The sequence below is a fragment of the Herpailurus yagouaroundi genome, unplaced genomic scaffold (genome assembly GCF_014898765.1).
Source record: "Herpailurus yagouaroundi ecotype Mexico unplaced genomic scaffold, PumYag 214, whole genome shotgun sequence".
NCBI classification, from domain to species: Eukaryota; Metazoa; Chordata; class Mammalia; order Carnivora; family Felidae; genus Herpailurus; species Herpailurus yagouaroundi.
This window is the reverse complement of record NW_024412445.1, coordinates 2,354,137-2,362,705: the sequence shown is the minus strand read 5'-3', so window position 1 is coordinate 2,362,705 and position 8,569 is coordinate 2,354,137. Positions and strand designations below refer to the sequence as shown.

At 57.5% G+C, this 8,569-nt stretch overlaps 1 long non-coding RNA gene across 1 annotated transcript; it reads right to left on the bottom strand.

Annotated features, from left to right (window-relative positions):
• Positions 1 to 1,774: 1,774 nt before the first annotated feature.
• On the bottom strand, positions 1,775 to 3,268 carry LOC121017031 (uncharacterized). The gene is made up of 3 exons (XR_005784594.1): positions 3,187 to 3,268; positions 2,635 to 2,682; positions 1,775 to 1,990 (listed from the first exon to the last, which is right to left on the bottom strand). It is a non-coding gene; the product is annotated as an uncharacterized LOC121017031 (long non-coding RNA).
• Between the last annotated feature and the right edge of the window lie 5,301 nt (positions 3,269 to 8,569).

Below are 8,569 nucleotides of genomic sequence, written 5' to 3'. Positions count from 1 at the left end.
TCACTGGGCAACCCAGCACCTCCTCAGCAAACCGGCCAGCACATTGCAACGCTGGTGCAGTCTCTCCCTCATTTACATGTGCACGGTCAGCACCTGGAGCATCACCTCTGCTGTGTGTGTGCGCATGCATCGTGTGCATGTGTGTGCACGTGTGTGTCAGTATGTGTGTGCATGGGTTGCGTGTGTGCCCGTGTGTGCATTCACATGTGTGCATGCATTCGTGTGTGTGCGTATGTGTGTCTGTGTGTGCGTGCCAGCATGTGGGGTGTGAGCACACGTGTGCATGTCAGCGTGTGCATGTGTGCACACGTGTGTGTGCACACGTGTGCATGCCAGTGTGGGTGTGCATGTGCATACGTGTGTGCCAGTGGGGGGGCAGGTGTGCACGTTCACACACGTGCATGTCCATATGGGTGTGCGTGTGAGCATTCATACGTGGGTGTCAATGTGAGTGTGGGTGTGAGTGCGTGCACGTTTGCGTGTCAGTATGGGTATGCGTGTGTGAGGGTTCACACATGTGTGTCCATGTGAGTGGGTGCGCACATGACAGGGTCCGTGTGTGCATGCACACGTGTGTCAGTGTGTGTGCATGCATTCATGTGCGTGTCAGTGTGGGTATGCATGTGTGCATGTACACGTGTGTCACCATGGGTGTGGATGTCAGTGTGGGTGTGTGAGCATGCACACGTATGCGTGTCAGTGCATGGGTGTGCATGCATATGAGTGTATCAGTGCAGGTATGTGTGTACATGAGCATGCGTGTGTGTGTGCACGTGCATGTGCACATCCATGTGAGTGTGCTTTCCCTGCCATTTCCCACCACTCTCCTCCCATGCTTGTCACTAGCTGCCCGGTTTTGGAATCTGACCTGATCCTCACTCTCAAAAACCCGCTCACCTCCCATCGGGCCCCGCCGTCCTCCCCCTACACCAGCCCTTGTCCAGCCCAGGACATTGTGTGTCCTCGGTGCCCTGTCCTGGGCAGGTTGTACATGTCAAGAAGAGCCAACAGCCCCCGAGAATCTCCACAATCCCCCAGACTCCGAGTCTGCACCCTGGCACTGACGCCCAGCGCTCTCTGGACTGCCCATGTCCCCCGTGCGGACGGCTGTTGCCCCCACTGCTGGAGTGGAAGCTTGTGAGCCTGGCAGGTCCTGGTCCGGGCTGCCCTCCAGGCCCCGCGCAGAACAGGCCTCAAGAGGAGTGCGAGTGGGCAGATGCCTCTGCCCGCTGGGGGTCTCTCTGAGCCCCTGCTCACTTCTCACTCATCCTGCTGACCCCACTCCTCAGACCGGGCCCCGGGAACATAGGAGCAAACCATGCGTGGCCAGGCGTCACCACGGGTGTGATCCCAGGCCCCCTGGAAAGTGGCAGCGAACCCAGGGAACCAGATCCAACACCCTGCTGTAGGGACGCGTCCAAACCCTGCTTCCAAGGCGCCAGATAAGGAGGTTGAGTGAGATAAATGTGGGCTTAGCTGATCCCCTACGGACGGTGCTGTTACCTAGACCCTCGGGGTGTGTGTGGCTGCGCCGCCTGTTTACGATGTGCATCCTCACCCTAGCTCCACGGAGGCCAACCCCCAGGTTCGACTCCACGGGGAGGCGCACGGCCCCCCACCCCCCAGTAGCCTCTCTTCCCCAGCTGCTGTAAAAACCCCTTTGATGCCTCTGTTTAGCTCTGTTTAAACAACACCACTGGACCCCTGCAGGCTGCTATCCACAGGCTGGGTGGCCTTGCTTTTTTATGCAGAGGGTGTTGAGAAACTCCTGTGAAACTGTGGATAATTAGCCTTTATTGCTTCTCATTAGAAAGAGATTGTCACTCAGCGCAGATGGGCCCTGGGAGGGGCTGGGGGACCAGCCTGCATTTCTCCGCTCCCTGGAGACAGGTCCTGTCTCCATCTTCGTGGTCCCCAGGTGCTGCAGGCGGGTGTTCCCACGGGACACTGGTTTCTCGGGGGCCATGGAGCCCGCACGTGCAAGATGTAGCTGTTTGAGGACGAAGGACTAATCGGAGAGGGGTGCAAGGTGACGATGCCAGGTTTACGGCTCCCCTGCAGGCGTAGAGATTGGCACGGACTTGGCTCTTTAACTCCTCGTTTGGAGACACTTAGAGAACCACAGGCACCTGCAGAGGCCGCACACCGTGCACGCGGGGAGACCATGTCCTGTCTCCGGGCCCCGGTCCTCCTTAGCTGCAGTAAGACGGCGAGGCCAGCGAGCCGGCCTGGCTTCCACGTGGGTGTCACGGTCATGAATCACCTGTGAACGTCTGTGTCGCTGTCTCCACAAGGCCCCCCCCTCCCAGCCCGAACCCCTGCAGGCATGGATCTCCCTCCAAATGTCACTGCAAAAGGCCAGGAAGAGGCAGGCAAGAGTCTCCCCCGGAGAGCACGCAGCCGGAAGACGGGCACGTGCAGAGATGGCCTCCCAGTCGTTGGCCAACGGGGACGCGCACGGTGAGAGCCCACGAGACAGGGGGACACACCCAGGGACACCCGCGTGGGCGCACACGAGGCCGTGGGACGCACCCGCCAGCGTAGTAACAGCGGCTGGGCCCCTCGTGCTGGTGAGGGTGCGGTGGGGTGGGAACATGGTGATCGTGACCCACCATCGGGCTGACTTGGACCTACCAATATCTCTGGCTGTCGTTCTGTCACAGAGATCTCTTCAAAACAGCCCTGTTGAAGGTGCCAGGTGGTCCAGTCTTGCCAATAAAGCAGGGGCCCAGTGGAGCCAGGTGCCACCCCTCGTCCCCTGCCCCCCATGCAGTTGCCTCCATGGACCCGTGTCCACCCCAAATGCCGCGGGCTCTCTTGCCCTTCCCTACGCCCATGCTCAGAAGTCCAGGCCTCCAGGAGAGCCCCCTCCTCTAGCTGCCCCCAGGATGTGCCCATCACTGCTCCATCGTGTGCACCATCCTGAATTTTAGTTGCCTGTGGAAACCTGTCTTCCCCACCAGCCCCTCAAGGGCAGGGTCCACATCTGATTGCCCCCCCCGAGGACCCAACCTCCAGTATGCACAAGGTGCTTAATAATGTTCATAAGCTATGCACAAGGTGAGGAAAGTGCTAGTCGGGCCCCACTTTTCAGATGGGGAAGCCAAGGGGCAAGGCCTGCCTGCCTTCTGATCCCCGGGAAAACGATTGTCCTCCCGAGGCAATGCCGGCTTGCGGAAAACTCACCAACTGCAGTCGAGGAGGGTTTACAAAATGAAGGCCTAGCCCTATGCAATCCCACGCTCGCTGCTGGGAACACCGGGCTGTGACTTTGCAGCCATCTGTGACAGCCCGACATTTGCATGTTGCGGAGAGGAAGCGTGGGACTCAGGCTAAGAATAGAAAGAACACCGAAAACGAAAGCTGGAAGTTAGAGGCCAGAGGCCAGAGGCCAGCCGGCCTCCCTGCAGGTGTGTGTTGGAGGAGGGCTTGGCGGGGGCGGCAGCGAATCCGGCCTCGGTTTCCTGCTCCTGGGCCTTTAGCACGGTGTCCGGCAGGAGGCCAGGGCAGCGATACGTGTCCCCGAGAAACAGGGAGAACAAAGCTGGGGTCCCCGCAGCCGTTTCTGGAGAAACAAACCCCCACCTCCACCCCATGCACCAGATTCGGACCACGGCTCACGGGGGAACGGGTTTTGTGATGGAGAAAGGCGGGCTAGGGTTGGGGTCCTGCCCCCACGTACGTCCCGCGTCACGTCCCTCGTGCTCACCCCCATTTCCTCATCTGTAAAATTAGGACGGTCCCTGGGATGAATGAATGAGTTAAGAATGCTGCATTTAGGGGCACCTGGGGGGCTCAGTCCCTTAAGCATCTGACTTTTGATCTGGGCTCAGGTCATGATCTCAGGGTTGGAGAGTTCCAGCCCTGCATCGGGCTCCGTGCTAACAGCGCGGAGCCTGCCTGGGATTCTCTCTGTCCCTCCCTCTCTGCCCTTCTCCTGCTCGCTCGCTCTCTCTCAAAATAAATAAACTTAAAAAAAAAAAAGTGGCATTTAGGTCAGTGCCTGACATAGGGATGCACTCAATAGTAACAACTGCTCTGATTGTTTTTAATAGGAGACTTTTGCTCACGGGCACCTTCTACGCCCTGGGGACAAGGAGACCACCCCCCTCCCCCCCCCATTTACTCGGGGGGATGGACCTGCCGGCCTCCCCTCAGGCTCTGCGAGTGCCTGGAGGCAGGGACCCTGACTTCACCCATGGCAACACCCCCAGGGTCTGCACAATTGCTGGTATACAGCAGGCGCTCAACTCTGCACAAGGAAGGAAAACACTGAAGGCGTTCCTGACGGTTCTTCGACAGCTGAGCTGCAGCCCCGCTGGCTGGGACGCTCACCCTCCTCCTGGGCCCCAGGGCTCCGTGGTTCCTGGAGCCCCACGTACAGCACCCCCTCCCCCACGCGAGCACCCTGAAAGGCCACTCAGGGGCTCTTGGCCCCTTGCTGTGTTGACTGGTCCATTTCACTCACTCTCGTTTGTAAGGGGCAGTGGCCTACACGAAAGCTTCCTGCACACGAACAGCTTCTTCACTCAACACGCTTCTGGGAGCTTCTGGGAGCCCGCACAAGGGCAAGGTGTGAGGCCCAACCCCCCCCTCCCCACCCCACCCCACCCCCAGCACAGCTCAAGGGATCAATTCTGCAGGGCAGGAGCAAAGTCCCGCAGGGAGGAGGCGGGACCATCTCAGACCCCATGTTGGGAAGGCTCCTTTCTGCCCCACAGATCTCTGTCCTTGAAGGCTGTGCCCAGAGTTTGACAGATGGAACTGGAGGACAGGACTCCCCCACCCCCCAGAGGGACCGCCAAGGAGAGCCAGGGAGCCTGAGAAGGCGCTGGGTGCCCTGCGGCGGAGGATCCCACCCACTGGGTTGTGGCCCCAGGTCCTTCACTTTGCATGTTGGAAAAACCCTTCCACAGACGATATGATGCTGTTCCGGGCAGGAGGAGAGGCCGGAGGTGTGCTCAGGCACCCCCAACCCTGCAGGGACAGGGAAAAAGAGCTGGGTGAGCTGCCACCCCGGAGGGGTCTGTGGGTCTCTCCGGTACTGTATGCACCCCAGCAGGGAGGCTGACCCCGGCTCCGACTAGAAGGTCGGCCAACTGTTGTCACAGCTCTGAATGCACCTTGGTGCACGGCTCCAAGGGGCTTGGCTGTTGGGACCTGCTTGGGAGTAGTAAAGGTTTGTGGTCTGCATTCCTAGGCTCGCCCCAGGGCAGGTGTGGGATAGTTCTCCACCTTCAACCAAAGCTGGACCAGGGCCCCAGTTCTGGGGATGGGAAGCCAGGACCTGGTCCGCTGGGCTCCTGGGAACAGGAGCCAGGGGACCCCAGCTGGGACTTGGGGTGGCTTCCTAGTACCCCCCCCATTTGATCCCTGCACCAAACAGACCATTACTCTGTGGTCTCTATAACAACCAGAGCAGCTACCCCCGACTGAGTCCTCACTATGTCCAGGAAGGGCTTTGTATTTCTCACACTTTTCTTCCAAGTGTGATATTTCAGGGTTTGGGTCATTTGCACCAAAGATACAAAGAAATGCGCAAAAAGAAAAACATCATCTATTTTTTTCCAGTGGACTATACCTTCATTGGACCTTATTCACATGAGAGCTGATTGAAATACTGAATTCCCAGGGCTCCTGGGTGGCTCGGTCGGTTGAGTGTCCAACTCTTGATTTTTGGCTCAGGTCATGATCTGGTTCGTGAGTTCGAGCCCCGCGTCGGGCTCTGTGCTGACAGCTCACAGCCTGGAGCCTGCTTCAGATCCTGCGTCTCCCTCTCTCTCTGCCCCTCCCCTGCTCGTGCTCTATCTCAAAACTAAAACATTAAAAAGAAAGAAAAGGGGGAAGGAAGAGAGGGAGGGAGGGAGGGAGGAAGGAAGACTGAAGTCCCTAAAAGTGTGTGCCATGTTCGGGGAGTTTTGCCAGAATGCATAATTTACCGTCAGATGGAGGCAAACTTTCCTGGTTCCTCCTGGCCAGGCACTCTGCGCACAGACAGTACACGGGGCTGTGTCCCCACGGGACGGGCTGAGCCTCTCCAAGTCTTGCAACAGGTAAGGGGGCTTCCATTCCATGTTTCTCTGCCGCCAGCCCAGCATTCTACCTTCACAACAAGGATGCAAACTTCCAAGAAAAGTCAGAGAATCAACTAGCTAACGGGGGCCTATGTTTCTTCATAGGCGATTTCCAGTCCTTTCTCGAACAAAGCAGGCATGTATCCATACGTGTGCACATAGCATGCTTTGCCCAGAGAATTCTTTCAGCGGATTTGTTTCCCCACTTACTTTCCAGCAGGCAAACTGTAACCATTCTCATGACGTTGGTGACAAAAGTTAGTTTAATGGGGAAGGTTTTTTGGCTTTTTTTCTTCGCCATTTCGTGGGCAGAGCGGGTCCTGGTAGAAGAATCGGACAGGAAGAGGAGGCCGAGGGTCTCCGTGAATGCAGAACAGCGCACTCAACCCCTCCCACCATCAACCCTTCTGCTGGTGCCAGTCACGCTGACATTTCCCGGGAGCAAGGACCACAGTCACCTGTCCGCAGACACTGCCCACGCCTGGACCCTCACATCTGCTCATACTGTCCATGCACGAATGAATGCATTGACCGAGGAATGAACCAGAAAACTCAGAGTGGAACCATAGGTGGAGACCCCGAGTGGGGAGCCCGGCCCCATACTCGACTGCACCCCCTACTCAGAGCTGGCGGAGGCCAAGAGGAGAAGGTAACTCTCTCTGTCTTCCCTAAATAAAGGGATGTGCAGAGAGAAGCCTGGGGCAGGGGGAATCGGCTTGCGTACAGTAATTCTCCCCCAGTGCTCGGTCCAGGGCCACAGAGCCCCCCATTCACCCCGGCTCCCCATACAGCTTCCTCGGTGCCCCAGCACCTGCTCCAGGTGGGCTCCTGCAGGTAAGGCACACGCCCTCCCATTTTCATCCCCAGGGCCTTTGTACGTCTGGCAGAGGGTGAGGATTTCATAAGTGATGGCAGGATGCCTGGACAGAGGCTGGATTGTGCTGGGAGGGAGTCGGGATCCCCGTTCCCCGCTGACCTAAGAACCGCGTCCTAATCATGGGGACAGTCTCTGCATCTGGTAGACTGCCTGGGAGGTGCTGGGCACCAGGGAGGGGGGTGAATGATGCATTTGGGCTAACGAACACCCCTCAACACCTTAAGGGTGCAAAGAATTTTATTGTTGAAGTTTTTTGATGATAGCATTCCCCAGAGAGGCCACGAAAGGGGCACCGGCTTTAGGACCAACACACTTGGGGTTAAAATCTCACCTGGACATGGGGGGCTGGGTCCATCACAAGCCTCAGACTCCCTGCTCAGCTGGACAGACTCCACTCTACCGCCTGAGCCACTCAGGCACCCCGAAATGCATGGATTTTCTTTCTTTTTTTTTTTTTTTTTTTTTTGATTAGTTATGTTTAAGTCATCTCTACACCCAACGTGGGGCTCGAACTCATGACCGGAGATCGAGCCTCGCATGCTCTACTGACTGAGCCACCTAGGCACCGTGAGGTTCATGGATTTTCTTTTTTCTTTCTCTTTTTCTTTTGTTAAATTAGTTAATTTTTTTTTTCAACGTTTATTTATTTTTGGGACAGAGAGAGACAGAGCATGAACGGGGGAGGGGCAGAGAGAGAGGGAGACACAGAATCAGAAACAGGCTCCAGTCTCCGAGCCATCAGCCCAGAGCCCGACACGGGGCTCGAACTCACGGACCGCGAGATCGTGACCTGGCTGAAGTCGGACGCTTAACCTACTGCGCCACCCAGGCGCCCCTAAATTAGTTAATTTTTAAGTCATCTCTATACCCAACGTGGGGATTGAATTCATGACCCGGAGATCGTGTTTTACCTACTGAGCCACCCGGGCACCCTGAAGTTCATTGACTTTCTAAGGCAGGTGTGATTTGGGGCATGTGTAGCAGGGAGGGGTGAGGGGGACGGCTCTCCCCGAACGAACGTCGGCTGGAGGATCCTGGGCCCGGCCTAGCCACCCTGCCCTTTGCCTCCCCCCTCCCCACCATCCCCAGGGGCGCCCTATTTTAATATGTGTTGTCTGATTCCAAGCGAGGTGTCTTCAGTAGGAACGTTTGCGGCCCAAGTCGTGCTTCTGGTAAACGTGTCTCCAGAAGCAACACAGTTGCTTCCAGCAACCACAATCACACAAAAGCGAGAAAATTGTGACCCCCGCCAGCGGGAATCGGACAGGTTGGTGCGATATCACCACATTTACCAATGCCCGGAAGCCCTTGCCGCTAGTTCTCAGACAGTGGGAGGGACCCTCTATTACTCTGGAGGCCTGGAGGGTGGGGGTGGGCTGCTCAAGATAGAAGGGGCCTGAGTAGGTCTGGCTGGAAAGATAGCATCCGTAACAGGGAGGGAGGAGGGTCCCGGAGCAGGTCGTTGAGAAGAGAAGAAGGGTAGGATCCCAACCCAGGGCCGGGCCTCCAGGCGGAGAGTTGGGGGGGTGGCCGGAGGTCCCAGCTGCGAACAAGCCAGCCCCCAGGCCAGGGAGTAGGGGAGCGTGTAGACAGGGGTGGGGGGGGTGAGGGGGGTGGG